This window comes from Stegodyphus dumicola, chromosome 1 (assembly GCF_044657685.1).
Source record: "Stegodyphus dumicola isolate Sdum_Otavi_A_Nest chromosome 1, ASM4465768v1".
Taxonomy (NCBI): domain Eukaryota; kingdom Metazoa; phylum Arthropoda; class Arachnida; order Araneae; family Eresidae; genus Stegodyphus; species Stegodyphus dumicola.
In genome coordinates this window covers 128932348-128957411 of record NC_140768.1, presented here as the reverse complement: position 1 = coordinate 128957411, position 25064 = coordinate 128932348, and the positions used below count along the sequence as shown (strand labels likewise).

At 33.4% G+C, this 25064-nt stretch overlaps 1 pseudogene across 1 annotated transcript in view; it reads right to left on the bottom strand.

Annotated features, from left to right (window-relative positions):
• The window catches only part of LOC118204086 (fatty-acid amide hydrolase 2-like), an 83940-nt pseudogene that overhangs the window by 36909 nt on the left and 21967 nt on the right, over window positions 1-25064 (bottom strand). The window contains exons 2-3 of the transcript XR_015040681.1: window positions 9401-9583; window positions 1857-2067 (exon numbers count right to left, since the gene is read on the bottom strand). The product of XR_015040681.1 is annotated as a fatty-acid amide hydrolase 2-like (transcript). The remainder of the gene's footprint in view (window positions 1-1856; window positions 2068-9400; window positions 9584-25064) is intronic.

The window sequence follows — 25064 nt, the reverse complement described above, 5'->3', positions numbered from 1 at the left end:
AGTCGGTCACAATACCAGGACAAATATTCAAAAGGATCGAAACGCATGCAGATATGCAAAGGGTAGATTTGAGGTTACAAGCATGTGACCGTAACAGCGGACACTGAGGACATTTTCAGGTATAAAAACAAACTTCAACTTTTAATTATGTATGAGCTCAGAAATCCGTTTCAATGCACTTTGCACTAAAAACAGCTGGCAAAATCCCACGAATAGAGGATAATCTTCCGTTTTCAAAGTTTCAGCTTTCTGAAAATGAAATGGGTGTAAATGTTCTTCATTTAAAATCCCCTAAAAAGTGGATTTAGTTACACGTACGCGATGCGTAATAGTTCTTTATCGGATTCTATCTTCCATAAGGTTCAAGATGAATTCATCTCTATGTGGACGTTATGCCTTTCTCGGTCGACTCGATTCTTGAAGGAACTAGTTTTAAAAAGTTTGCAGTGTAACCGCTCTAACGTCTTGTAGTGCACTATTCGTCTACTGAGAAAACCGTCCTGATACACATATAGCGTTGATATGCCGTTACCGCTTTATCATTATATAGCGTATTATTTTTATTATAATAATGCGTTGGTATGCCGTTACCGCTTTATCCTTATATAGCGTCGGTATGCCGTTACTGCTTTATGCCGTTACCGCTTGCAAGCTTGAAAAATACATGCATGTCTATATCAGCATTTACTAAGCATCCCATTACAGCAGAGAGTCACAAATAGGATTTTCTTGCAGAGACAGAATGTTGACGGACGACAGGTTACCTATTTCCTTCTACTTAACAGTATAAGTCAATCAATCACTCCGCCGACACTACGAGCTACGTTGACTGTTAAGCATGCACTATTACTGTGGATAGACACAGTTTTTAGCAATTGTTGTAAAGATTGCTGTAAATAAACAGTGGTTAATGATGCTATTTGTAAATAATTTATATTTAATTTTTTGTTTTGTTTCTTTACATCTGAATGCGTTACTTGCATCCATACATTTCTATACAAAAATTGCTGCCGTCCTTAAAAGTACTTCCCCATGAGTCAGCCTGTATTAAATTACGTAAAAAATTATCAACGAAGCATCGCAAGATGAATGTTTTAATGAAGGTTAAAATTGAGGTAAACGTTTGACGTAAAATATGATCGAAACATGCCTTCGAAAGCGAATTTTCTTTAAAATTTAAGCGACAATAAGGTTATTTTTGGGGGTAATTTAAAACTTTGCATTGGCGTGTTTCTCTTCTAATATGATATTAATGTGTGTTAGCTAATCCTTAGGTAAGTGGTCATTTGGGAACATTACTGTCCTTGAAAATACTGACAAATTTTAGAAATTTAGATTATGCCCTATTCATGGACCTCTATTCATTAGAAAACGCGAAATCCTCATTTAAAGTAAATGAAAGCTATTTGCCATTTTTAAGAAAATATGATATCAGTAACTACCAATTAAGCTTCAATGATGAAATGAACAATACTTATCACCTGTTATACCTTGGGGAGGGAACGTACTTGCCTCATTTTTGGGGGGAAACCATAGCACAGGTTTTAGATATTATACGACAACTGAAAACTCTTCTTAGAACACAGAACTGGAAAATTGCTTATTTTATTAACAAATGTTTAAATCTAGCATTATTACAACTCTTTGTGCACTTCTGCAAGCATACTAATAAGAACTCTTACGAACATACTCTTTCTAACATCTCAAGAGTATTTTACTCTTATACTGCAACAAATGACAGAGATTTCGCACCAGTTGAAAACAATCGTTCAAATGGTCGGTGTAAATTAATATACAACATATGGTAATGTACATATTTTAAAAAGGGAAAGATTTATCTTCCTCAACTTTCACACCGACGGACTCTTTGCAAGTGAAAGGTACTCCTAGCAAAGGAGTATCACGTGCGATGTCTTTCTCAGATTTTTCACCACTGGCCAGAAAATGATCTATAGCTATGGCATCATTAATGGCGTCCACGTACCTCTCGTCCACGACAGCGTTGATAATTGGTTGAACTACTTTGATCCGCATAATATATGCTTTCATAACTTCCTCGCAGGCTAACTAGAATGAACCAGCATAAATACTGAAATTACATAAAAGGTGTAATGTACTCCCTGGTTATTTCAGTTTACACATTAAGAATAATGAGGTTTTGGCAAGAAAACATGGTCTGTAACTTTAATAATTATTCTTTGATGATTTCGAATAGTAACTATATTAATGCACATTTTCAGCTTCCCTTCATTGGTGGTGCTGTACATAAACTGCAGACTCAGTTGGAATTACTGTGAGTTAGATGCATTGAAATCCAGTGACTGTGACATTTATCATAAGGAAACTTCTTGGGAATTAAGTTTATTTATAATTTATTTATCATCTTTGTGTACGTGAGAAAATACTGAATGAAAAATTTTATGTTTTTTAAAAACAGCCCCGTTTAACATTTATATGATGAGAAAGAAGAAGTATAGATAAATATTCTTTCTCCTACGTTAATACAGCATTTGACTTAACATGTTGTTTTTATGTACGCGTTACGAAAAATTAAAACTAGAATGCTCCCAAGACCTCCTGTTTTGATTCTGACCAGTAGAAAAAACATTATTATACATTATAACCCGTTGTTTTGCATTATAGAAATAAGTTGAAGACGCGCTCACAGAATGATTATATAGAGTTGGATTAAACCATTTCAACAACATAATATAAATAGCATCGACAGGAATCAGCTGCTAAGGCTTATAACACAAATACACTTTAGACAGGAAGAGAAAGGCATTCTATCAGACAAAAACCTACTACGTTTTTTAAGCTACCTGTAACAAAACAAGGTATGTGGAATCATACCTAACAGAAATTATACGCCTTTTCATAAGATATATGAGAATCTCTCTTAACATTAAATTAATAATTAAATTATAATAATTAAATTAACATAATTAAATTAAGATGCATTCTCTTCACATGAAGTCACGACACAGATTTGACATGATAAAGTATTTTCTCCCTCCTTCCAGCATGTCTTCGGAGCGTAACGGTTGCACTTGGCGCGTATTCTGGAGGTCCAACGTTCAAGTTCGAGTCCCAGCAATGGCACTGCACATTTTTCTCTTCTACAGCTTAAAAAAGATATAATGAATCTATAACGTTTTAAGGTACAGTTCTATCACTTGAAATTTGAATGCAAAGGCTGGGAACTTTCTTTACCTTTTTAGTTTTCTTTCTTTTGATGGCGTAATTTTAAGCTGTATTAATTTCGGAAGTGCACGTTGCAGCTCCATCGTTGTAGCTTCAACAAAATATAATTAATACAGATTTCGTCTAGATATAGACATTTGATTTGCCGTCCTTATAAGAAGAACAGCAAAACACTAATATCTTTTCGAACCATTACATGTCTCATTTCAGGCAAAGCAGTTTCGCAATCCTGATCATCCTGATCAAGCCTGTCAACTTGATCAGGATGTTCAGGATAGAGCACACATTTCAACAAAGATGATCAACAATACAATTCTTAAACTGCCATAGAGTAATTAAGAATATTTCTTGAAAGTACAGCAAATATTTGGACCCACAACTAACTTTTTGTGATGGGATCACATGTCTGCTGCTTCTTGTAGCTTATAGACTCGGCTGCAATCTGAAGTTCAAAAACGTAGAATCTGATACTCAGTCTACTAAGTAAAAAGTATTAGCAGTTTGAATAGGAGTAAACTTATTCCATATTTATATAAAAAATTTAAGAATTCTGACATCTTAAGCCTTAGCCACCTTCTCTGGTAGCATCTCAGGCCTTAAACTATAGACTGACTACCAATACGTATTTGGACACCTATGCAAATGACGATATCTGCGGTCCTAAGGTACGTCATGGACTCCGCCGGTATATATCGTGTAGAAAACAGCATCGGCTTTAGTCGCATGCAAGATGCCTCGCAGTTCGGAGCTCTCTGATTTCCAGAAAGGTATAATTATCGGGTATCACAAATGTGGCCGATCCTTAAGGGACATGTCTAGCGATCTGAAGTACCCAAAATCGACAGTGGCCTATGTGATTAAGAAGTGGAAAGTGAGCGGTGATTGTCGGAATGTGCCCCGAGTCGGCAGACCAACGAAACTGGGAGATAGAGACCGACGAGTTCTGTCTAGAGAAATTCGGAAGAACCGCTCCCAACCGATGGCCCTCATCCGCGAGGAGTTTCAACAGGCATCCGGGAGTATTGTTTCAATGAATACCATCCGTAAGGAAGCACATCTCTTTGGTTTTCATGGTTGTGCTGCTGCCCATAAGCCTTTGATCACAAAGTCCAACCGTGCTGCTTGGTTAATGTGTTGCAAAGCACATCGAAATTGGACCGTAGATCAGTGGAAACGGATTCTTTGGAGTGACGAATCAAGGTTCACTCTTTACGTTCGGATGGCAGGGTCTGGGTCTGGCGACTACCTGGAGAACGTCTCCTGCAGAATGCATTGTGCCAACAGTCAAGTTCGGCGGAGGTGGAATTATGGTCTAGGGTGTTTCTCCTGGTATGGGCTGGGACCCTTGGTCCCCATTCATGGTAAGCTCAATTCCGATGCCTACTGCACTATTTTGGATGACAATGTGCTTCCTACCCTGTGGCAGTTTTACGGGTTGGACCCCTGTTACTTTCAGGACGACAATGCCAGTTGTCATGTTTCGACGTTAACCAAGGCTTGGTATGGTGCCAATGGAGTTCATCGAATGGACTGGCCTGCCCAGAGTCCAGACCTGAACCCTATCGAGAACCTCTGGGACGAGTTGCATCGCCGAATTCAGGGTGCACTACCCGTGCAAAATCGGTGAAGGAACTTCTATGTCTTCTCCAAGCCGAGTGGAAGGAAATACCACTAGCTGTCATACAAAGACTTGTGGAAAGTATGCCCCGGAGGGTCCACGCTGTAATTACCTCTCGTAGAGGCTCTACCACTTATTGATTTTGAATAAAGTTAGTTTTTCTTTTCTATCACAGGTGTCCAAATACTTATTGGTAGTCAGTGTATTATATAGGTTGCTCAGAAAACAATTAATATGAAAGACATGAGAAATATCAGAGATAAAGCGACAAGAAAAATTGGCCTTCTGGAAAATGAATCTGCAAGTCTCTAAGCTAAATGCTCAACAGAAGAGGCAAAAGATACCTCTAATTTTGTTTTTAATCTAAAGTTTTTTCCTTGAAATTATAACTCATAAGGAAGCAGAAGCAATAAGAGTCCTTTCAGTAAATCGAACAATGTACTAATAACTTTCCTCTTTAAGAGATGAAACCAAGTTAGCATCCTGTGTTCTTATTATACCATTTTGCCCCGACTAATGTGGTACTGAAATATACCATAACAGCTCAGACATTAGAGATTCAAACGAGTGCACCAGACTAAGACCTTTCATTTCAAGGTCGAGTTCATAGGGAAAAAGTGATATCCGACTTTAGTCACTTCAGCAGATTTAGAATGAAAGTGAAAAATATTTCAGATTATTTCGATAAAGAATAAATGCGCGTATTAAAACTTGTACAAATGAACATCTAAAGGGAACTCTTGTACATATTTTGGACTTTCTGCTAAATGCTAGTGGATCTCTATCGAAGAGCTTTTTTATTATTTTGTTGCAAATAAAAGACTAAACACTTTTCAAGAGAAATGATTCAACATTAACAGAATAGCACGGAGTATAATGAAAACGCTGGTAAATAAAATATGTGTAAGAGGTGAATGGCAGAAGAATTAAAAGCAAATTAAGAGCAGGAAACGCGTTTCCCTCCATCTCTAAATTCTGCTAAATTTATAAGGCATTTTCTTCCTTATTTCTGCATGCCTTCGTGGTGTAACGGTAGCACACTCGGCGCGTATTCTAGAGTTTCAGGGTTCGAGTCCCGGCGAGGACACTGCACATTTTTGAAAATGAAAAAAAAAAAAAAAACTAATGAAAACATAACTAATGAACACATGAAAAAAAAAAAAACTAATGACTCGACAAATTATAATAATAATTTAGCAATATCAAAATAATTTTGCCAAATTATACGCAATAATTTACGATTTTTAAGCATTAAAAAACTAATTGAAAAATCATAATCCAACCATTATTTTTATTTGTGCGCTGAAGGGAGAGATTGACCAGAATAATCAATAGACTTTTGAGGCACTGGAACAGTTTATGTGCAACGTCATGATGGAACGTGTTGCAGAAAGTCGCAGTGAACGTGATTTATTGGGCCAAACTATGCCTGGACCCATCACGGTGAATATTTCCAGCAGTACCTGTGGAGACGGAGGAAACTATGTAAATAAGCCGCATTTGTCTGTCATCTAATAGCGTAATATCGCCTTAAGCTCATGCGTTCTGCACTTGCTTTTAGCTCGGTTTATCTTGGGCCATGTTATATTACATTAAAACCTTATACCTTCATTAACATTTCAATATGTATTATCACTTATTGATTGAATATTCTTTATTGCTGCAAAGGTTTGCACTGAAATATGTTCAACGTTATCTTATATAAGAGTTAACAAATTACCTTTTTTTTTTAATATTTCTTTATAAAAGATTGAAACACATTTCATTAAGTTTGTAACTAATCACTTGTTCCAAATTTCCTTACTTGTGACAAATTGTTTTCATCAATACAGCTTGATGAGGCAACAGATAGCGATAAAGATGCTTATTTCATTACCTTGGTTCGATTTTGTGACGATATATCAGCAGTGGAAGAACTACGTTTTTGTAAACCAATAAAACCCAAAGCAACAGCACAAGCATTACTTGATATTTTAAATAATTTTATAAACGAGGCAAACGAAGAGTGAAAAAATTGTATCGAAATATACACCGTTGGTGGTCTGTAAGATTCCAAATTGTACAAGCACTCGTAAACAAAAATCTCTACTGTGCATCTAGACACATTGCATGATCCACAGAGAAACTCTGGTTTCCAAAGAAATCAATGACCATGGAATGAATATTGTGCCAACGACAGTTGTCACCATAGTAAATTATATAAAAATGAGAACCTCAAAATCAAGAATCTTCTCTGTACTTTGTAAAGACATGGGTGCAGTACATTTGTCGTTGCTATTTTATTGCGAGGCAAGATGCTTATCACGTGGGAAATATTTGCAATATGTTTATGAATCAGGAGACGAAATTGCCACTTTTCTAGAAGAAGACACGGACACGAAGCTGAGAAGTTTCGAGATGGTTTATTTGTGATGAAATAGAGCTACTTGAGTCGATATATTCGAGAAATTAAATACTTGAATCTTTAACTCCAAGGAACAAATATACATATGTTGGAGACGAGTGATAAAATTAATGCTTTTTGTAAAAAATTGGAATTATGAAGCAGAAATTTAAAGCAAGAAAAAAAACCCTAGAAATGTTTGAAAATGTGGATAAATTTACAAAGCTGGTAAACAACATGTGAAAGTTGTTTCTGAAACCATTGAAAATCATTTAGGCATGCTGGCAAAAAAAAACTTTAAAACGTATTTTTTTGCTGAAAACCACTTGATAGGAGTGGGTTAAGGATCTATTTCAAAATTTTACAGAAAGGCTCTCAACTGCCGAAAAAGAAATCTTTATAGATTTCACGTCAAGGGGAGAAATCAAAAGGCACTTTAGTAATAAATCACTCTTTGAATTTTGGGTAGGGGATGGATGATGAATTTTTCTGCACTGAAAAAGAAAGCATTTTGTATGCTATTACCATTTCCAACATCCTACCTTTGTGAAACCGGATTTTCTGCGGTGGCTGCTCTGAAGAAAAAATATAGATCTCAGTTAAACATGGAAAAAGAACTTAGAGTGTCAATTTCTAGTATTAAACCTTCCTTTATATAACTTTGCTCTGCAAGACAAGTCCTTGGGAGTCAGTAGTAATTATGAAACTTGTTCTTAATTTAGTTGTAGAGACATTAGGTATTTTTTTGGGAGCAGGAGACGTAAAAAATGAGCAACGCCCTGGCCGGGAATTGAACCACGGAACTCTAGAATACGTGCCCAGCGTGCAGACCACCACACCACGAAAGCAACGCTAAGAAGGTGGGAGAAATACCTTATGTACTCCCGCTTTTAAAGGGCGACTGGTGTTTTTAGGGGACCTAATCGCCAAATCCTGGGTGTGGAGAATCATTATCCACCACCCTTTTTAGTTCGGGCGCCACTGTAAAGACATCAGGAAATTTTTTTTTTTTTTTTTTGGAAACGTGAGTTGTGAAAAATGAGTAACGCCCTCCCAGGGAATCGAACTATGGACCTCTGGAATATACGCCCAGCGTGCAGACCAGCACACCACGAAGGCATGCTAAGAAGGCGGGAGAAATATCTTTTATAGTATTGATAAATTAATTATCAAATACATTGTGCAGTACTGATATATTTATAAGTACGTTTTATCAGTGTAAATGTGTATTTTATTTTTTACTATGTCAGAATGTATTTTGTTTTGCTTCCTTTCAGTAAATTAATAATTCTTTAAATAATCTATTATTTACGACTTTTCGGTATGCTCGTGTTCCCCAAGTAGGGTTATCACGCCCCACCCCAAGGAAGGCGCGCCCCACAGTTTGTGAATCGCTGAATTAGAAGATAGTTTTATACGATTACGGATGGAAGAGTCCTTACAAAATGGCACTTGCCTTAAGTGTGTGAGAACCCTGGATCTTTGAAACTAATCTGGTACTTATTTAAGGGGAGAATGTTTGATAAGTAAATGTTATTGATTGATTACGTAGCACCCTGAAATTTCTGAAAAATGTTGAAACGAAATCATAAAATCATCAATATCAATTATCCGTACAGAAGTATTCAAATATAGCAACTAATTTGGGATAAAGGGAGTCTAAAAGTTATTGCAAATAAATCAATGAAATAACATTTCTGATCTAACTAAGTAGAAAAAAAAGATGATGTTTAAGATCTTTAAAATTACGACCAGAACTAAGACCAGAATTCGATATTCTGATTTCGACTTGACTGGAACTTACTTATTTTTAGAATCCAAGTCTTCACAGTTCTTTTATTAACATAATTTTATTTATTTATTTATTTATTTTTTTTGCTGTATGGTTAATAAAATGTGCAACACTTCGTTCATGTTTTTCTTACTATAACGTAATACTGCAGGAAGGAAATTAATATTATAGTAATCTAGTGGCAAATAATAAAGAGATCTCAAGTAATATTTGCAAGCCATCTTGAAATGCATTTTTAAACAACTTGATGATCAACAGCTTAACAATGAACCCTTTTTCTATGATAATCAATTGTATGTGAAACACTGCATCTATTTAAACAAAACAAAACAAAAAAAAAAAAAAAAAAAAAAAAAAAAAAAAGGGGGAAAAGAAATAGTGTAGTTAAGAAAATATTGTTTACTTGTCTCTTTCGAATTTTCTCAGCGAGTTCTGTGGCTGTCATGAGAAGAATTTTGGTATCTACTGGTGGCAACTGTGGAGTATTTCCCATGAAGATACCGTATAGGACATTGAGGAGTTTATCTGACAAAGGACGAGTCAGAGTCAGAATGACTCTAACAAGTCTACTAAGAACTCCAATCATCTAAAAAAGATAAAAATAAATAAATAGCAAATTAGATTCACCACTATTTGATAAGCAACTAAGACAAGTTGGAAATGCAGAGTTTGTTGAACATATTCTTTTAAATATTCTGTCATAAATAAATGTTATGCTTCATTCAGAAGCACAATCTGTCAATAAGAACATTTTTAGATTCATTTTAATTAATTCACATTTGGCAGGCGAATCACAATTACATGAATGAGGAAAAATAGATGATAGTAGAAAAGGAAGGCATTTTTATGTGACACCTTTTACTTATAAATAATATGCAAATGTATATATGTGATAATTTTGTTGTTATTGATCATTTGAAGAGAGAACACAACTAGTTGCAGTCAGAGGTGATGGAGTACAGTATTGTTGCGTTCTACGTGTTCGTGGATTAGGAATGATTGTTGAGGAACACTTGAATAATCAAAATACAATTTTTCGCCAGTATTACACAAGGTAGTTCCAAAGACACGTTTACAGTCGTCGAAAAAGTACGTTAAACACGCTGAATAGGCCCACCAGCGGCCGAACGGTAAAAGCCGCTGAACACTGGTAGTGGTACCATGAAAGCATACTAAATTCTTAATGTCTTTTTACAAATTTATTGTCTTTATTTATCGTCTTTTTACAAAATTTTAAACGATATTTAAAATGTTTATGCCTTCAAAATGAAAATTTCTTAGAACTAACATTTGTTAACATTTTTTATGTGTGTGCTGTGTATTGTCGCCAATAAATTCTGCTTGCCGAGATTTGCGCCGGCGAAACAGAAATTTATCCTCTTATTCTGTTTTGTGATACGTGAAAACATCCCTGTTAGTACTATTTGCCTTATTTCTCTCTATTCTAAAATCGAAAAGGAAAAACAAAATTGAATAGAGCAAATAAAAAAAAATACATGGTATTTAAAAAAAAAATTAAATTTAAATAAAAAAAAAGTACATGGTTATTAAATTAACGCTATAGAATGGGGTTGGTTCCCCCCCCAGAGTAAATTAAGCAATAAGTAGCGCTGTACGGAGTACTCGGTCATTTACTACTTGGCCAAGTACCGAGTAATCGGTTTTAAAAATTCCACTGATATGCTCATGAAGAATTTTGCATTTATTGAAATTAAAATATGGATTTGAACCATATAATCATAAATTTTATTTCAATTTGAAACGTAAATAAATATTTACCTTAAGGAAATGTTTAATAAAATGTGCAATTAATGAATATGAAAGTACAATTGATTCATCAATCTATTTCTTCCTGATATTGTACTATCTAATAATTTTCTACTGTTTGTTTGTCGTAGTGACAATTCCTTGAGTAATATAAAAGTTTCACATTTCCTAACTTTACTTCAATATTATTTTATTAATTAAAAAATGTAGCTTATGTTATTAGAATATTTTATCAGCCTTATAGTTTCTTTCCATTTTATAAAAACGAAAAAAAATTCTAAAACTTTTCTCACTTCACGCAAAATTGTAAAAAATTCTTATCTGCACCACTAAGCAGTGTTTTACAGTGAAATTATATTTTCTGAGGCAAGACTGATTTGCAACAACAGAAAAAATGCTCTGTGTCCCTGAATATGTATAGCGATTGGTGTTTATACTACACAATAACCTATGATATAATAATTTAAAAAATAAAAATATTTTAATAGCATTTATTCATTTATTGTATTTTCTTTCTACAAGCTATTGATTTAAAATATTTTTTCTACACTTTTAAAAGTGATTTATCTTTACTTATATAAAATTTAATTCTAATCAGCATAAATTTTACATTCAGGATTTTTTAAAATTTTTATGTATTAAATAGTCATATTTTTATACGTTGGGTAATAATTTTTGACAGATTAGATATAAATTCATTTCACTGCTAAAAATATTAAATCTTTACAACTACTTGGAGCTCGATCAATACAGAGGTTCAGTGTTGGCAGAGAACCGAGTATATACCGATTGCTCGGTACTGCTCTAGTAATAATCTATTATATTGATTAGTATAGTATACAGTATATTATTTGTATGCTTGATAGAAGGTTAGTAATTAGGTTTAATGTTGATAGTTTGTTATTCTGTGATAGGAGGAACGATTACAGCAATTTCATTAGTGAAAGTAAAAAAAGTCATTAATTTTCTATAAAATAGCACCATCAACTTTAAGAATTAATATCAACGTTTTGGAAGGATATTTCAGAAAGCAAAAATATATGGGATAATTTATTTTTCATCTGTCGTCATTTCCGGAAGAAACAGCGTGGCGTTTACATGTTTAAATTTTCAGCGGTGCAACGCTTCTACCGATGCGACGCTTACGTGCAATTAAAAAAGAAAACATTAATGCTTTATTCACTCTAGATGAGATCGCGGAAGAATTACATTCTTCGCTCACATTCACTTCAGTTTAAATTGCGGTCATTCTGTCACTTACATATTCTTCGGTATAGTGCTTGTTCTTGGTTTACTTTGGTTTAGAGCGCTACGGTCTACTATTTTGCTAAATGAGAGCTAATGAGACCGAGATCTGCTTCCAAAAAACGATTCCGAACGGCTGTAAATATCCATCTCAGCAACTGGATTCGAATCCACGAATCCTGATATCCAAGAGTAGCGCCCTACCCATTCGACCATGGCCAGCACTTCTGGTAGAACGGTGCTTTGGTACACCAGGGTGCCTGGGCCGAAGGCCCTACCCCTTGTAGAACAGTTTAGAAAGTGCGAATTATGATTCAGGGTATCGTCTTAATATGATTTAATAATTAAAATAATTCTAGTAATAATAATTTTTTAATAATTATTTATTATTATTAATTATTAGTTGTTAGACTATAATAAGTAAACTGGTAAATAACTAATAGCATTGTTACACATTTGTATACATGTTTTTTTTTTTTTTTTTTTTTTTTTTTTTTTTTTTTTTTAGCTGTAAAGATCAGAAAGCCATCGAGCTGGTGACAGTGAGCTGAAAAGCAAGTGGTAAAGTACAAGCAAGTGCAAAGTATTATAAGTGCACTTGATCAGAAGAATAAACACAGAAAGGATGCTGGTAGAATAAGGTAATCTATGTACATATGTAATTATAATTCAGTGCATGAAAAAAGTTAATAACATAAACAATGCAAGTACTCATGAAATTTTAAGTTACAATATAATACAGAACATAAAAAGGTATTCATTACTATGCTATGCTTTACAAAGGAAGAGATGAAAAAAGAAAGGAAGAATTTACATAATCCATTCATTCAGAATGGACAGTGATCTATTTTTATTATTTAAGTCATAATGGTCATACGTAGCTATTTTGATGGCAGGGTTGTTGATCGTGAGCTGTTTGTTGTGAAATCTTTTTGCAGTTCTATAGTAAAAGGATTTGAGGGGGCGAACACCCAGTTCCTCATGTATCCAATTATTGCGTATATACCATGGTGCATTTGCGATCTGTCTGAGAGTAGAAATTTGAGCAATTTGCAGCTTGCCTCTGTAACGATTACATGAATAGGCCCATACAGGGCATGCATAACATAGTAATGGACGCAGAATGGATTTTTAAATGAGTAACTTGTTATCTATGGATAAAATGCTGTTTCGAGCAATTAAGGGGAAGAGTCTAGCTTCACGTGCTCGAAACTTCTTAATAATTTCTGTGATGTGTGGGTTCCATGACAGTGTTTTACTGAGGATCACCCCAAGGTAAGGGACTTGCTTGGGCCAGGGAATCGAGTTGCCAGCATTTGATTACCTCAAAATTTTGCGACTGGGACGTTTACAGCGATGCCACGCGTTAGTTGGGCATTTACGCTGTTTCTGTGCTATTTTGGTATTTTTTACGCGATTTTCCTCGTGTGCAGCGTTTACTGATGCGGCCTTTCTTCCGAGAATTACGGTAGTTTTATTCTAAACATTTAATTGAAAAAATGTCGATCAACTCCACTGAAATTTACATAACTGATAATGATAACGTATATCTGAAGGAACAAATATAGAATAGTCCAGGAAAAATATGAGACCAAGGAGAAGTCTTATTTTCTCCGATTGATCAATTTAAGTACCTTATTCCAAAAATATCAAATAATAAAACATTTTCAGCTGCTGTCAGTTTAAATCATCGTCAATGAAATGTCGAACGGTTGTCGGACATAAAATGGCAAGGAGAGTAGGTGTCTTATTATTTGACGTTTCCAAAACAACATATATTGATAAAACTGAAAAAAAGATGGAAAATATTTCATAATTTCTTTTTATTTCTCGGCCACACTGTATACAAATAATCTCTCACTCACTAACGTACACCAAAATCTTTTTTTACACGGCAGATTGGTTTCTTAGAAAAATACTCAGTGTATATTGTATATAGAAAATATTCCACACTCACGGTCCGTTCCACATTCCGTTCGTGTAGAATATGCCAGACTCCAACCTAGTAGGAGAAGATAATATTCGAAATGTCGGATATACTGACATCTAAGTTTTAATTTTAGGATAATCTCTCATTTGACGGTTTTTTAAACCTAGCTTCTAAAAAAAGTGTGTATTTGGTGATATTTTAAACCGTGTTAATTCAAAAAAGCATAAAAGCAAGCATTGAAAAAAAGAGGCTTTGGTGTATTTTATTCAATTAGTATGTTATCAAACAAAACATAGACAAGTTTTAAAATAAATACTGAGAAAATGTGCTATCAGTATATAGGTCAAATAGATTTTAAAAAATAACGCACGGTACTTACGTTATCAGTATCAGAAGGGCAGAGCCGTATTCGACTTGGCGAAAAATTTGGTTTGAGGCGCAGAACAAAAGAACAGAGAGCCGCTTGAGAGTGACACGTGATTTTTAATTTATTCTTTTTTTATTCGAGTAGTTACTTCTAGTTGATCATTGTACTTACTCTCCATGAATTAATACCCACTGTCACTAGCCTTTTTACGTTCCTTGACCAATTAGACAGAGGCACGTATTCTTGCGAGTATATTATAATCCTTTCTTTGTTAGGGCGGGGCGCCGCACTGGATGCTTCCCGCTGAGCAGCTGGTTTGTCTATCTATACAGTCTACACAAACATCCGTGGATGATCGCATGCTGAGATGCAAAAAATATAGCTCAGACTGATATTTTTCTTAAAAAATCTTCTATACTTTTAGTTCATTCAACTGAATTAAATCTGCCTTCTACAAGTAGTTACATGCGAAACTTAAACAGAAAATTACTAGTAAACATCAAAACAGGAAATCGAGAAGCAACGTACATGTACTGATAATAATTATATGGTTGACGTTAAATTAGAAAATATTGATAAATTGGTTACAGTAACAAAATGACTGAAAATATATCGAACCGAAAGAAACGGGTATTTCTTTTGGTTCTGTTCCGGTTTTCGTTCCGGCCAAAATAACGGTTTTTGGTTCAGTTCCGGTTCGAAGCCCTGAATACAATACAGTAATGAGACACGCACTAAGAAAAGGCAAGCGATAACAGGAAAATAAATCCGCATTTCAGCAAGGCTTATATAAAAAATCCGAATGCTTTATTTAAGTTTTGAACTGTACCAAGAGATCTGCGCAATGCAGATGACATTAATTTAGGTTAATTTTTCAATGGCGCAGCCTAAAGAAAAGTTATTACTATTTTAGAATAGATAATGGAAGTACCCAAAACCCCCCGAGCGTTACGGCTTTTTTTCAGGAAACGACGTAAAAATAATCGTGTTTTCTTACCAGGTCTGTCTCGAAAACGGCAAGCATTTTTACTCGAACTACTTCAAAAGCGGGCCCCCCTTACCATGGGGATATAATTAAGCTAATTCTCCCCTCCGTTGAATTTAGCGAGTGAAATTAGTTTTTCTCTCTATGGTATCTTCGTCACAATACTGGTTGCTAAAATAGTGTTTTATCTCCTATTTGGCTATTTTATAATTTGCACACTAACACATATGCTGTATATTACTCGTACCTTAAATCAAGATATGTGCCGAATACAGAAAGTTAGTCAATATACATCAGTAAGAGAAACTACGTAAAATGCTTTAAATTTCCAGTTTCTTTAAGGAATTGCTTCGATAATGGTGAAAAATTAATTTTGCATTTTTTATCCTTATTTTCTGAAGAAATACATTTTAATATATAAAGGGAATTTGTGAGAATTTTTTTCTCCCGTGTTCCAATTTTTCGAATACAAATTATTCGCAACTTATTTTAATATTATGTTTATATTTAATTTTCAAATGTTATAAGTTTATTCCAGTTTAAAGTGTTAGATTTAAATGATTCTTTAGATTGCATCATAAATTTATTAGTAGTTAGTTATTTATGACACCGTTGTGGCTTGTGAGAAATAAATAAAGTATTGTAATTGCGAAACATTTCGATTTTCATATTTCAAAGGAAATTTCCACTTTGAATAGTTCCATCATGACGTTTACACGTACGTATGTCGCATAACCTAACATAAAATGTTGAAATTTTATATTTGGGACTTATGACTAGTTTTAGCGCGACGTATGTCCGTACATATGTATGCATGTATATCGCATAACCCAAAAACGGTTAACGAAAAGTTGAAAGTTTCTGTATGGGTCATCTGTATAACATCTAATTGTGCACCTCCCTTTTTTATAGCAATCGGCAGTGCCAAAGGGGCATTTTGGAATGGAAGATCATATCTCATTTTCAAACGAAATAGGTTTAAATGAAGTTTAGCAAAAACTGCGTTTAATTTATTTGTCGTACAAGGGAGTCATGTGGTGTCCGCATCAGATTTTTTAAGATGTTTCAAAATAAATAAATATATGACTTGAATTGTTGGTATGCACATAGTGATGGACTGTCGCCAATAGCGCGATAAATTGTATGAACTGGAAACCCTGCAAAAGAGTCAACTGTGTAACTCTCTTATTCTTTACACTTTACTTTTCTCACTCCTTCTGTATAGGACAGTGATATGATACTAATATAACTCCTTTTTCAATATGTATTTGGAATACTAACAAATTTTTTATCTATTTTTCATGTATTAATAAAGAATATGTTTTGTGATCTTACAATTTCCGTCTACACCTATTTTGGATTACAAGTTAATTAGGTATGATCTCGCTTGATGCTGCGCTGGATACAAGGTAAGAAGAATCATTTCAATTTTCAATTTTCAAAATGTAAGAACTTCATAAGGAGACTGTATCACCTCTCTGTCATTATTTTGCCTATAGATGGAGTGCTTATTATTGGTCTTTGAGTCCAAAACCATTTCTCCACTGGCTTCTGCATAATTCCTTGCAATAACAGCAATGCAAAAAAACTTTTATTTCACTTGGATTTGTTTCAGTCCATGCGCGTGTTCTTGCTCGTGGACTTAATATAGTTGTGGCCAAATACTGGGAGGCATATCTATTAGTTTCTTCAACTACAATGTTTACAACTTCGTCATCAATAAAGAGAAGGAGGAATTGTAAAGGATCATTCGCATCCTTTATGGTCATTTTTAAACCTGGGCAAGCGCTGAATGGAAATTTAGGAGGAACAGGTTGAGTTTTAGAAGTGTCTATCTTGCACCAATCCCGAACTTTGCTTAATTTTTCTTCATCTGAATCACTTTCAGTTTCAGATGAAGATAAAAACTCGCTTTCTGAGCTAGATAATAAACTTTCTTCTTCAGATTCACTAGCCATATATTCTTCTTTTCAAAACAGCACGAAATAGCAGCAGCAGATAACACAACAGGAGAATAGATGAAGTGGCTGATGAATGAGATCAGGCAGTTCGGCTTTTATAGAGTAAAATCACTTTGGGGGTAAAAAACAAGTAAATAGCTTGATCAAAGGACCTTCTTGAGAAAATAAATGTATTTTCGAGTTACAATGCAATTTCCTTGTAATTAACTATATAAGAGTTACAATGCAAGTATTTATATACTACGTGCATTATCGAGATGTTAATAGAAACCACAAAAAAAAAAAAAAAAAAAAAAAAAAAAAAAAAAAAAAAAAAAAAATTCTTTGTAGCAAAATTGTTAACGATATTATTTCTCCAAGACATTTACGCAGGTGTGTATTCTTTTCATGAATGATGAAAAATAAGTTAACAGTTTTCCGAGCAGATGCTCCCAATTATACAGCTTTGAAGATTTAGTAATGAAAACATAAACTCTTATTTCTGGTTATGTGCTGAAAAAGATATTACCCTTTTCAAAGAAAACACCTAATAGCGGAATCTTTAAGTTGACTTCAACGTAAATATACCTCCAGGGGGTACTGAACTAAAAGCTTACCACCTTTGTACATTTTCTACTTTGTATGGGAGACCATTACCTTTGTGCAAGGACAAAAAAGCTTCCGCTATCTATAACTCTGATCTTTCTCAGTTTGTTCCTTTTGTTAACTATGACGAGAAATGGAGCTGCCGTAAATTCTAAATTTATTGCTCCTTCCAAAGACTCTGATTTCAAGTTGTGTATTTGCCGTCTGTTAGTAATTTAAGCTACCCTGTATGTACTGTAATCACTGATGAAAGGATGTTTAAATTCAGAAACATCCTTTCATCAGTGATTACAGTACATATAAACACAATATCATTATTTAAATTCAGACTTTAAAATCTTCATCTATGTTAAACTATAGAAAGCGCAAGCAGTTTATTTCGTGAAAATTTATCACATATTTCGTAGGAATTATTAAAACGGTTTTGTATGTAAACTATATATATATATGTAAACACACATACAAAACACTGTGTATACATATGGTGATGTATGTTTGTGAGCATGAGTGCGCGTGTATGTTATATTTCCCTATTATATATCAGTATTTTATTGAAAGTAGTTGTAGACGACATTTAATAATAAAAAAAAAAAAACTGAAAAGTATAGTAAATCTCAAAATGCCATTATGAAACTTAATATTACATGAAATCAAAAATTTATGTGAAGCAACTATGGAATGAAAATAAATTCTAGTTAGGTTTCACAGCATACGAAATAACACTTTAATCTAACCACTTGAGTAAAACGAATGCCAAGAAAATATCCTGAAAATGTATATCGGTGAAAAAAATCTCCGGAAAATGCCTCACGGAAAATATGCATCTGGTTAAAAATATCGCTAGAATAATAAACAATGTAAATCTTTTTATCAGGTACATATACACATGCACCTTGAAAAATATTTGTAATTTTTATACTTTGTAGAGATATATAGAGGATTCTTTAATAATAAATATATTTTTCATTTATTTATTACAAAATATTCTTTCTTACTGAAAATATGTTTAATGATTACATCGTTTATATATCCTAATTAATTATAAATATTTTTTTAGTTTCTTATTATTTGTGTTTCGTTTCTGAGAATTGTTAAAATTCAGGCAGTCTGAATTTTACACAAAAATAAATTCTTTCCTTAGTAACAAGTATAACTTTTGCATTAGAAATTATTCACGATAAATGCAATCTTGCTTTTTCGCCAACAGAATGTTTTGGCTTATTTGACTACATCAAAGCATACTAGAGCTGTCTGCCTAAGAGGAGGGTCTCTTCGTAAAGGACTTTTTAAAGGTTAGGTTATTTAATTACGGCAAAGCCTCGAGGGCTATCTGCCTAAGGGGAGGGATGGCTTCGTGGAGGACTTTCTAAGAGAAACTGGTTCGTATACACGTTACACAGGGTGAAAACCACGAAAACAGCCATGCAGCCAGCCCGTTCGCGGGATTCGAACCTCGGAACGAACTACCAGTGTTGTTCAGCGACTTTACCGCTCGGCCGCTGGTGGGCCCCAGGACTTTTTAAAAAAACTGCTGGTACATATATTATATATGCGGAAAACTATGAAAACGCCCATGCAGCCAGCCCGTTCTCCTAGAATCGATATTCTGCGACTCGGTATTCTGCGACTATTCAGCGACTTTACCGCTCAACTGACAGTGACAGAATGTCTGCTACCTATACATTAATCTACTACAGAGGTAGATTTGTTTCCCAGAAAGAGATGCGAAACAGAAAAGAGATGCGAATGTGCCAAATGGTAGTGCTCTATTTAAATGGTCAACGTGTAAGTTAAGTGGGTGACCAAATCAAGTAAATGTTTTAATGATATATCTAGCATCTAGATATGATTCGAAATTTTTTTGAATTGGAAAGGCAACGATCAGTTTACAAACAAACTTAAAAATAATTGAACATAAAATATTCATTTTCAAATACTATTCTATCTAATTTTCGAAGTTAAAATTCTCAACAATTCATATAATTAATGCTGTCGTGCTAGAACATTTATAAAGACTTACTGGTTTACCTTGCGTCCTGTGGTGGTGCAAGTAGTAGCAGCAGATCCAGCTAGTAAAATTGGAAGATCTGTGGTTCGAATCCCGGTCCTTAAGGGAGGAGAATATAAGAAATGATTTTTTTTTTTTTTTTGTGCCCTTGTAAGGTAAATTGACAGCACGTCTACATGAATAAGTTTGAAGATTCATGATTGTGATCCAAGCCTCATCAGTGGTTAAGATACACCTCTGAATACTGGCAGTTCGACCTGTTTTGGGTTCGATCACAAACGAACTGACCGGCTGCATGGTTGGTTCTTGTAGTTTTCCCCCTGTATAATATGCTAGTTTCTCTCAGAATGTCCTCCACGAAGGCATCCTTCCTCATAGGCAGGTAGCCCTTGCAGCTTTGCGTTATTTAAATAACTGATTCGATCATGATTTTGATCCTTCCAAGGACGTTTTGAGTTTACCTGTTTCATGGCTTTACTATTATTAATGAATTCCTCTCAGGATGTTATCCAAAAATATATTAACAACTCAGATTATTCGAGAATTTTTTTTCTATCCGAATACCCAGTAAAACACCTTTGTTATGCATCAGTTTCCACTGAGGGATGGTAATTGAAAGAAATATGATTATTTTCTAAAGCTTAAATGTGAGCTTTAGTATGGAAGAAGAAAGATACTAGGATGCAGAAACAATGAAATTTTTATTAATTACATAAGAATAAACTGGCGGTTTTAGCTTCATTAGTCGTTCACATTATGCTATTTGTAATTATTCAACTTAGAGTGGATCACTTAGTTTTAAAAAAACAAGTGATTTATGCATTTACAGTTACCAGACAAGGCATTTTTTAAAGCATAAAGATAATTAAATGTATTTTAAAAATTGAGTTTGTAATCAAGCTTCGCTATCTAGGAATAAGATATAGCGCTGCAGTTAAGTTATATTCTTTCTTAAAAAAATATTTCTTTTGTTCACCTATTAAAAATAACAATCAGCAGCGTGTGTTTTTGAAAATATTCCTAAATGCAACATAAATACAAGGCAGATTTCTTTAGGGAATCCTTTACGAAGACATTTTACCACTTAGGTGGAAAACGTTTTGCTAAATTAAACTCTAAATTTACAAAGGCGATTTTATGAGAAAACAGAAGGAGGACTCTACATTGGACTAATAATTAGCAAGTTGCTCATCAGGGAAAAATAATGGCAATCTTGGATAAAATAAAAATCAGAACGATATTATTGCAAATTCTTCAATAAAGCATCTAACATATTGCAAATTAAAAATTTAAAAAAGCATTCTTTATTTTGTGAGTTTATTTGTGAAACTATGTGAGAAGTAACCTCATTTTATCTTGTAATATTGGAAAATGTTTTCAGCTGTCATTATCTATCACAAATTAAATACTTTGAAATTGGATTCATTTTAAGCTGTTTAAAATATTATTTGTGTTCGTGCTTAGTGTGAAGAAATGTTTGTGTGCTGTGTTCATTCATAAGTATATGTATTTCGCCAGGATTTTGATTTTGCACTTCCCAGTTTTTATCAAATAACATAAAATTAGCATTTCATGGGGAAAAAAAACCAACATTTTTTGTTTATCTTTAATTTAAACAGCAAAGGGATTAGAATTTTTGTTACTTTGCAAAAAGTACTTAGTAAAAAGATGGATTTCGAATTTGAAATGTTTTTGCTATTTGGTTAGTAAATTAATTAATATAATGTAGTATACTACTTAGTTAACTATGTTTTTATTGGGAACCATTTAAGGACATATTATAACGGTGGAAATTACTTTTGTTCTTTTGAAGTTCCTCTATACATTATAAAATTAACCAATTGATCAAAATTTGCATTATACAATAAAATAAGTACTGTAACACAACAACAACGATAAATAGCCTTCTTATATAACAGCCCCAATTAATATTGCTAACTAACTAAAAACAACGAACGTGGACACATTTCTATTATGTAGTAAAGTAAGCTTTAAAATATTTTGGAAGAACTGGTCATAAATTATGTGAAAGAAAGTGAATCCAATTTTCATTTAAAAAAATTTTCTTATAATGTGTCAGCTTATTTTAAGCCATTTTATCTAGTAATAAGAACATCATATTGTTTCAGATTAAAAATAATGAATGCAATATCATCCATATTTCGAAATGGGCTTATTTAATTATGCTGTTATAACTACTAATAACTGTAGATGAAACATATCCACAGCAACATAATTTTGATCTGCTATGCAAGTTTATTTATGTGTTTATTTTTTTAACAAATATTGAATCGTCGAATGTAAAAAAAAAGCATTAATAAAATCTTTAAATGCCTGTCTTTGAATTTGAGTTCGAACACAGCATATTTAAAACAAGAGGCTACTACAAGACTTTGCTAGGATACTGCTAGCCGCGCAAGACGCTTTGTTAGAAAGAAACAACTGATTGAAAGCATGTGTTCAAATTATCACATCTGTCATTGATCTGTCGAAGAAAAGGTAGGACTTTTGTATGAGTATGTTTCAAAGCTTGTTTTTCCTTTCCCTAAGTAGGCCAATCCCCAGGGGTGCAATTACTATTTTACGACAAATCTGAACTACTGCAGTTCTTCCGAAACGTGAAGAGAATATACTTACGATGACATTACTGAATGATCTCAAAGCCATCTGCTATTCTGAACTATTTTGTACTTTCTTTAAAAATACAGAAGGTTATAAGTACAGGTTTTTTGCACATCTACAGTTATTGTTTCCTAATTACTGTCATGTAACATAAATGCAAAAGCATTTAATATTTATTTAGTCTTTCGCATAAATATGTCAAAACAAATTTCTCTTAAGTCATCTGTTTATGGCTGAAGTTGCTATGTGTATTTCTGTAATTTATGCTATGGAAGATAAAAATACAGCGATCAGTAAAAAATATAAAAATTCTGCACATGTGAAAATAAAATTATGGTAAAATGCTTGAACACCATCTCCAAAACAAGAGACTAAATAAAAAAAAATCATGCTTGAGCTTAAATATTAATGTCTTGCAAAATCTTTTCTAACATACGTGACAATTTTCGATAGAGGGACAAGCTTTTTTTTACTGCTTAGACCTAGAGTACTTTTTTTTTTCTTATTAAACAATCATAGATCCTTTCCCAGATTTTACTAATCAGGTCTTGCTGGCCTAAGATGTAATACTTTGATAAAGAAATTCTAAAAAGTTTAGCTTTTTTTATTTCAGTAAAATTCGGACTACTACAAATTTTATTAATACTCATCCTATGATTCAAAAAGGTGCTTCAGACCGCTGACGAAGTTTTTAACTTAAAAAGAAACTGTATTTGATATGGTAATGAAGTTAAAATATCATTGCACCTGCTTAGACAATATTCAATCTAAGAATGCTACTAATTCAGAGAATTCTATGCATTTCAAATAAAAAATAGCACAAATAATTATTATATATCCAGATTATACACGACTACTGCGTCGTTCGCCAACAACATACATTCAAAAAACAATAAAAATTAAAAAAAAAAAAAATCTGACAGGTTGCAGATTTTAAATTACGTCCAAAAGGACATTTCTTTAACGTTTTGTGTGCTACCTTTATTTATTAAATATCATGTTCTTTGCACTTACACCATAAAATTCAGCTCAATAGTAATGTCGATAATTAATTTTAAAATGAGCATATATTTAGAATTTCCGGTACACAATTCCGCGCGCTGGAGATAAAAAGGTTTCCACCCCCGTAGAGTGTTGCTATTGCTTGCTTTGAAATCGTTGAGTTTGTTACTCAAAAATTCGCTTAAGTTTCACAAAATATGAAATAGATAATAAAACAAATTTCAAATTTGGTCTTCCACATGCCCATATTCGTAGGAGGATTACGTCATTCAAACTTGGATGGCCTTTTTTCAAACCTTTTTTTTTATCACAATGCGAGAAATATACACATATTTACGCAGATTTTCATTATTTAATTACATCAAATGTAATGCGGGACTCTAACATTTGGTGGCAACAGTCTGAAAAGTGATTCGCCGCTTATAGGGATTCAATGCAAAGTCGCAAAAACGAAAACAGTATTAGTATTTAAAACAATAGTCTCTCAAGGACTATTGTTTTAAATTGGTTTAAATATTTGATAAACAACTGAGAACTTTTAATTATTGTTAGTAGAACTTAAAGTCCGATATAAGAATGGCCACTGTATTCACATTGTTTTTATTTTTTACATTAGGTAGTTGTGTAATTGAAGCTCGATCAGTTAAACAGGAAGCTAACAGTTATGGTTGTGTATGTTCAAATTATAGTTGTGGATGTTGTGCTCATTTAGAAGTTCCAAAAGTTGGTCTAAATGATACAGGTTGTGTAAATCTTACTTACTAATGCGCCCCTTTGGACTAATAAATAAAAATATGAAAGGTTTCAGATTTTAAACTATGTCCAAAGGATCGTTTTTAGCGTTTTGTGTGTTACCTCATTAAATATCATGTTCTACGTACTCAAACCATAAAGTTCAGTTCAACAGCAATATCTCAAAATTATTTTAAAATGAGCTTAGAGTCTGTCGCGCTGGAGATAAAAATGGGATTTTTTTCGTACCGTGTTGACATTACTCGCTTTGAAATCGTTTAGTTTTTTAATCAAAAATTCGTTGAAGTGTTATAAAATATGAAATCGATAATAAAACAAATTTCAAATTCAAATTAGGGTTTCCACATGCCCATATTGTATGGAAGATTACGTTATTTAAATTTTGATAGCTCTAGGTACCGTTGTTTTATCACAATGCGAGAAACATACGTACATTCATGCAGATTCTTCATTATTTAATTTCTTTAAGTATAATATAGAGCGATAATATTTAGTGGCAACAATTTGAAAAGTGATTTGCCGTTTATAGTTTTCAATGAAAAATGCCAAAGCGAAATTAAAAGTCCTTCAGGGAAAATTGGCCCTTTGGACTAAAAATAAAGTAAGCAAACATAAAAAAGTAAATTTTCGTGCTTCTTTTCTTAATAGTATTTCATTTTAATTATTTACTGCGGTTTTCTTTAACTGAAATTTGTTACTTTTAGAAAAGTTGCGGGTTATATTTCGGACATTCAGTTGTTAGGCTGTAGGTTAGTTATTTTAATAATTTATATAGCAAAATACAGAAATTTTAACACACCTTTGCCTTTCTGCTTGTAGTTATTTTGCGTTGAACAATGTAA